The following is a 7,458-nucleotide window of genomic DNA, read 5'->3' on the forward strand; positions in this document are numbered from 1 at the left end:
GTAAAGGCTACTCTCAAATCCCTGACAAGGATCTGCTGCAATGTTTATACACTGACCATGACCATGTTTTTTAGTCAGGATATTCATAGCTGATATGAAGGAGTCCAACTTGTGCTCCAGTTATTGTTGGAATTTTTTATGAGAGATTTGATGTTTTCTAGGTGCTTTTCAATATGAGCCAAATTTTATCTTATATCTGTTCTCCTGTTTCTTTTTTGTGATGACTTCAGCTATGCCAGCTAGAGAATCATCAATTCCTTAGAGCCAAGAATAGGTGTCTTTGACTTTCTGATTTCTTATTTGAGCCCAGGCACTTTCAGACTCCTTTCAGATTGTCAGTCAGTGTCTCCATCCCCTTCTTAAATACTTATAACAATGCCTTAGTATACCCAATTGTACAACATGCTAGTAGAGGCACAAGACAAGGGACAATTGCCCGTAGACCAGCGAGCGATCACCATTGCAGTCAATATCACAAAATGGGTAAGCAGCCAGATCAATGCAGCTCATACTGGCCAATCTCATTGCTCAATGTGTAGGCAAAGGTGTTGGCTAAGGTTCTGGCCAAAAGCTTAGTGTCCCTCATAACAACCATAGTCCAAGTAGATCAATCCGGATTTATGCCGCATAGAAGCACTTGTCACAATCTACAAAGATTGTAGGGAGTGCTCCACTTGACAAAATACCCCACCTTTCAACAAACAGCACTAATGGCACTGGATGCCTCAATGGCCTTTGATAGCATAGAGTGGCCATACTTGTTTGCAGTGCTCACTAAGCTGGGCTTTAGTCCCACCTTCTGCAGCTGGGTGAAGCTTCTATACCGGGGCCCGTTGGTCCAAGTACGAGTCAAAGGAGTGCTGCCTAGGTCATTCCAGGTGTGAAGGGGCACGAGACAGGGCTGCCCTCTGTCAACGCTGCTGTTCGCCTCAACCTTGGAGCCACTGGCACACTGGGGCAGAACTGACCCAATGATATGGGGCATTGTAACACCGAGGGAATGGGAAGAGTGGATATCATTATATGCTGATGATATAATTCTATACCTTTCAAGACCATACTACACTATAGCACGAGCACTACATATCTTCGAATTGTTCAGCAGTTATTGTGGGTTCTCCATAAACTGGGCAAAGTCAGTGATCTTTCCTATGTCAGGCCCCCCGCGGCTGCCGGTAAAATGCATGGCCCCAGTCGTGATTGATGGTTTCAAATATCTGCGAGTTCACGTTACCCATGACCAGCAGCTGTTTCAGATGAGAAACCTTACTCCCCAATTAGATAGACTCTGCACAGTCGTGCAGCACTAACCTACCCTGCCACTGTCCCTGATGGGCAGAGCTGCGCTTTACAAGATGATGGCCTTGCCACGCCTTTTATCCATTTTGCGGAAAACCCCATACCCAATCCCCCCGACAATCTTCAAATGGGTAGCCCAAGACATCCGGACATTGCTATGGCAGGGTAGTTCACCCAGAATAGCATTGCGTACATTGCAGAAAGGAGTCTACAATGGTGGACTCTCCGTCAAGCTATATTACTTAGCCTCACAGCTATTAAAAAAAACAATGCCTTATTATGACCTATAGATTTGTCTCTCAAATGTCACTTCAGGATCATAGTCCTACACAGACGCACATTGATCAATTCTTGTTTGTGAAAAATAAAGGTTGAGGAACTTGTGGAGCCACTGTAACTTTGTTTTCCAGATTGGTGGAGAATGGTACAAAACTTTCAGGAGTTCAAGAACTGTTTTATCATTGAAGGAGGGCAAGGTGGCTACAAAATGTATCAAATATGGCATTGTTACTTATTACATGGCATTGTTACTCATTACATCAGGTGAGTCCTTCTCAGATATGAAAGTTAAAAATAAATATTCTTTTTTTTTTTTAAACAATTGTATTGAGCTTTTGTACTTAGTCAAGTTTACAGTACATTATTCTCAGGTTCAATAATCTTGCATGCCGAACCAATGCAACAGTTCCCTCTCTCCTACCACCACCAACCCCTCCCATAGTTTTCAAGTCTGGCCCCTGTCCTCACTGGTGGTGATAGGAATGTGTAAGAAAATGGACTATTAATTGTGTGTTCTGCACAAGTAATGGGTCCACATTTGTCCTCCCCTGGGAAAAAAACACCCCACTGTTGCGCTTGACTGTCTCAGGGTAGGGAAGCAGAGCAGTCCAAGACTTACTCAAGGGAGGTTGTGTGGGCTAGTGTTCACCATTCGATGGCACCCAAAAATAACAATGATATTCCAATTTGTGCTTTTTCTTTTGAAAAATAAAAACTACATCTCTTACACACACTCTACTCAATACTATGCAGTACTTTACAAATATAAATACGGCTGATAACAAATACTATTTAATGACATTGCTTAATCACCTCTGACCCCTCAAAGGGGTCATACAACCACATCAGGTAAGTGCAAAGATCCAAGTAAGTAAGGTCAAAGGTCCAAGAGCAATATACCACCTCAAACGATCAGTTTAAAAGTAAATACAATAAATAATATACCCACATGGCATGCACTTAATAATGATAATAAAACATCTGGACTTTGATCTACACTGGCGGTCAGCATCATTATTTCAATAAAGGATTGACAGAAATTAAATATGGATTTCTGATGAGTCTCGTGGGTCTGTGTTCTTGATAAATACTTGCAGCATTGAAAATGCAATTATAAAGTAGCACCCTAGAAGGCATAAAATTGTGATAAAAAATGCCCTTATTAATGATAGTAAAGCTTTTGTATTTTGATCACAAATTGCTGTCAGCATCATTATTTCAATAATGAATTGACAGGAATTAAATAGGCATTTATCATAGGTCCATGTTCTTTGTAAGTCCCTGCAGCATTGCAATTAGAAAAAATAGCCCTTAGAAGGTGTCACTTTTTATTTATTTATTTATTCAGTGTTTTCTATAGCGCGAACCAGACCCTGAGTTGGGTGTCAGAGTGCTTTACATTTCAACTAATCGATATCAGCAGATATTCAATTCTTTCAGGTCAAGAACATGTTTATGTGTTCCGCTAACATTGACAAATATTTATCCATACACAACAATATAATGAGGAATAATAGAAATCATTAGATTACATTCACGATTGTCTTGTCATACTTCATTTTAGGAGTGGAGGCTAGCCATTCTAGCTCCGTTAATGACAGTATCTTGAATTGGGAGGTGAACAGTTTCTTTGTTCTGTGCCTAGCAGGGTAGTATTCCTGCTCCCAGTAGTTAAATTGAACATTTGAGTTAGGATCGCCGTATTGACAACCCTTTTCCATAACGACTTAGACGTCCCTGTTGATCGTTATGGGAGAAATTTACCCATCAGAAAGGACTTAGGGGCATATCAGCAACGAGGCGATAGAAAATTATCGCCGCTTTTGCGGCCGTTTTCGGACAAAAAGGGGCGATAATTTCATCGCCTAATTAACGCGTGAAACCTTGCTTTAGCGCAGGAAATCTTAACGCCCAGTTTTGCATCTCTAATGAGATGCAAAGTGGGCGTTCCTGACCTAACATGACAGGAGAAATGTGGCTAAGCGACATTTCTCCTATCATCAAGCCCCACGCTATGAAGCATAGCGGCAAGAAAAGTAGCGATAATCCCTGTTATCGCTACTTTCCTTACGCCTGCTTCAGGACTGACTTAGCCATGATATCCTATGGAGGGTGGATATCATGGCTAAGTTTGTGAGGCCCTATCAACAAGCTAACGCCACATTTCGTGAGATTATCGCTGGGTTTCCAGCGATAATCTCACGTTAGGCAGTTAGCGCTAGGATTTTTATCGCTTTTGAGATAAGCGTTGCTAATAGCACGCTATCTCACCGATAAAAATCCACGCTAGCCGGCGATAATTATCCTAGCGCTAAGTGCGCTTAGCGATAATTTTCACCGGTTGTTGTTGATATGCCCCTTAGTCTCTGTTTTGAATCGAAGAGCATAGGTGATTCTTCTGATATTCGGTGGGAGCGAATTACAATTCCTTGGTGCTGCTCCGGTGAATGCTCTATCGTAAGTTCTTTTCTTACGGAAGAATACTGGTTTCAGTAGAAAAATCCTCCGATTCTCTCGAGGGTCTAGTCCCGCCAGATAGCGTAATTTTATGAGCTAGGTAATGTGGAGTTCTCTGGTGTATTGCCTTGTGAGTGATACAAGCAATCTTTAGCTTTATTCTTGCTTCTTATGGTAGCCAGTTGAGCGCTTTCAGATGAAGAGAGATGTGTTTGTATTTTCTTGTTCCCATTATAAGTCTAGTTGCTGCATTGAGACAAGCTTTTAGGGGTGCTGTTGAGATCTTAGGGAGTCCTGATAGAGTTGCACATCATATTCAATTCTTGATATGACCAGTGCTTGGACTGCCATTTTCAGATCACTGGGATCGATGAGTGGCTTCAGTTTCCTGAGGTAATGCAGAGGAAAACACGCGTTTTTTGCCATTGTGTTGATGTGTGCTCGCATGTTTGAATCTTTGTCTAATGTGATATCCCGGGATTTGGTTGAGTCAACTATAGTCGGGGTACCGTTTAGTGCTGTGATCATCATAGACCATTCTTTGATCTTGGATGAAATTTTGGGAGGGTAGATCAGAAGGAATTCGGTGTTTTGTGAGTTGAGCTTAAGATGATTGTCAGCTAGCCATTCCACGGTTTTCTGGAGTGCATGTTTCATAGTGTTGATCTCTTCCTGAGATTATATCTTCATATACAGCTGGGTAACATCAGCATACATGTGAAATGAAATGTTAGCCTTATGCAGTACTTCCGTTAATGGTTCGATGTATAGGGTAAATAGTGAAGGAGATAGAGTTGATCCTTGTGGGACCCCAATTTGAATCGGAGATGGTGGGGATAGCTTGTTGTCTACCAGGAATCTTTGCGATCTGTTCTCTAGGAAGGAGTGGAACCATTTCAGTACAGTTCCTGATACGCCCATCCTATTTTCCAGGCGCTCTAATAATTTGGGATGGTTTACTGTGTAAAATGCGGAAGATAGGTCTAGAAGGATCAGGAGAGAGGATCATTACAGTCGAGGGCTAGCAAAGCATCATCTACTATGTGTAAGATTGCTATTTCTGTACTGTGGTTTGGTCGGAACCCTAATTGGCAGTCATTAAGTAGCTCAAATTCAGTAATGTGTTGACTCAATTGATTGTGCTCACATTTTTCTTGTACTTTGGCTAGTAGGGGAATGGTTGTTACTGGCCGAAAGTTGTTAGGGTCCGATGGGTTTCCCGTAGGTTTCTTTAGGAGAGGGACCACCTGGCCTGTTTTTAGGCAGTCCAGAATTGATCCTCAGGCAAGCACTTCATTAATTATTTTAGTACAGTAGGAAATGACCATGTGGTTGCAGGAGGGCCAGCATTTAGATGGCAGCAAGTCATTGTAATGAATATTTGGTTTCAGAGATAGTAATAGTTTGGGAATGTCATTTTGATCATATAGTTTGAAGGTTGACCAATGAGCATTATTTTTGGGCATTACTTGTGTCGGTACGGCAGTGTTCCTCCCTTGTTCACTCCTTAGGTTTGAGGCTTTTTCAGCGTCATTCTTGAGTTCTCTCTTTTATGAGCTGGCTTTATCCATAAAGAACGTTGAAACATTTTCACAGTTCAGATCTGATTAAGATGTTCATAGGGAAGATTTGGCAAATTTGTTTGATTGATCTTTCAGTAGATCGAAGAGTTTCCTCGATCTGTTCTTTGTGTTTTCCAGTTCATTATTAAAAAATTCTTTTTTTGATTTAAGTACGCTTTTATTGTAGGTTTTTCTGGTCATTCTTAGTTGTTTTAAGTGGGGGATGATGGACTTTGTATTCCATTTTCGTTCTGTTATTCTAAGTTTACGTCTTTCTTTATTAAGTAATCCGTTGAACCAAGGATTTTTATATTTGATCTGTATTCTTTTAAGTTTTAGCGGGTTCAGTTAGGCCCTTTGCCTTTCATGGCATCAATGAACGAAATGAAGTAAGAACTTTCTGGATAGTAGTTACCAACTAAGAACTTCAAGGGAGTACTGGAGAGGAGGCAAGCAGCTAATGCCAAGGAAAAGTTATAGAAATATAAACAATAGTTTTTCAAAACTGAAGACACTTGTACCATTAATTCCTAAGGATCGAAGACCTAGCAAAGTGGACACTCCCAAGGCAGCATCTGAGCATATTCGCCTTTTGAATGAAATTCTTTAAGAAACTGGAGTCACCTAGAAGATTAAAGACAAGGATTAACCCACTGGATTATCTTCAGCTTTATCTATTGCATATGGCTTTTCCTTCGCAAGTTCTGGGGGCAGTTTGTTTTGTCAAATAAGTGGAAGACAAGAAGTATTTGAATCAGCTTCTAGTGGAGAAGTAGAGAGCCTTTCAACCACATGGATGGCTAGAAGTGCGATGCCATCCTGCATAGGAATTTAGCCTTTGCACAAAAGTGGAAGATTGGAATTTCGAAATAGCAGATAGCAAATAGTCGCTACAAGTATTTTTTTTTTCCTTTAGTATAAGGTATACTTTTCTGGATCTGCCCTGCAAGATTTTTCCATAAAAGAGAAAGACTGTTGGGTGGCATTTCTGTTATTTATTTTGATGTAAATATATCATGTTAATTATATGTTTATTTCAACAACAACAACATCAAAAGAATGGCCCACTGGTGTCTATTTTTCAACATTGTGGCACACAATGTATATGTCTACATCTTTGTCCTCTGATAAATGCTCATGCTCTTTGCTTGGTTTTTATAGGAGCAAATAAGACTTTAGCAGTGTGCATTGAGGAAGCTCTATAGTTGTAGCTCTCATGCTGCATAAGTCATTAATGTGTGTAGTAAAGGCTACTCTCAAATCCCTGACAAGGATCTGCTGCAATGTTTATACACTGACCATGACCATGTTTTTTAGTCAGGATATTCATAGCTGATATGAAGGAGTCCAACTTGTGCTCCAGTTATTGTTGGAATTTTTTATGAGAGATTTGATGTTTTCTAGGTGCTTTTCAATATGAGCCAAATTTTATCTTATATCTGTTCTCCTGTTTCTTTTTTGTGATGACTTCAGCTATGCCAGCTAGAGAATCATCAATTCCTTAGAGCCAAGAATAGGTGTCTTTGACTTTCTGATTTCTTATTTGAGCCCAGGCACTTTCAGACTCCTTTCAGATTGTCAGTCAGTGTCTCCATCCCCTTCTTAAATACTTATAACAATGCCTTAGTATACCCAATTGTACAACATGCTAGTAGAGGCACAAGACAAGGGACAATTGCCCGTAGACCAGCGAGCGATCACCATTGCAGTCAATATCACAAAATGGGTAAGCAGCCAGATCAATGCAGCTCATACTGGCCAATCTCATTGCTCAATGTGTAGGCAAAGGTGTTGGCTAAGGTTCTGGCCAAAAGCTTAGTGTCCCTCATAACAACCATAGTCCAAGTAGATCAATCCGGAT

At 40.6% G+C, this 7,458-nt stretch overlaps 1 pseudogene; it reads left to right on the forward strand.

Annotated features, from left to right (window-relative positions):
• Positions 1-402: 402 nt before the first annotated feature.
• Positions 403-6,477, forward strand: LOC146805411 (uncharacterized; annotated as a pseudogene).
• Positions 6,478-7,458: the final 981 nt, after the last annotated feature.

Source organism: Triturus cristatus, chromosome 8 (assembly GCF_964204655.1).
Source record: "Triturus cristatus chromosome 8, aTriCri1.1, whole genome shotgun sequence".
In the NCBI taxonomy this organism is placed as follows: Eukaryota; Metazoa; Chordata; class Amphibia; order Caudata; family Salamandridae; genus Triturus; species Triturus cristatus.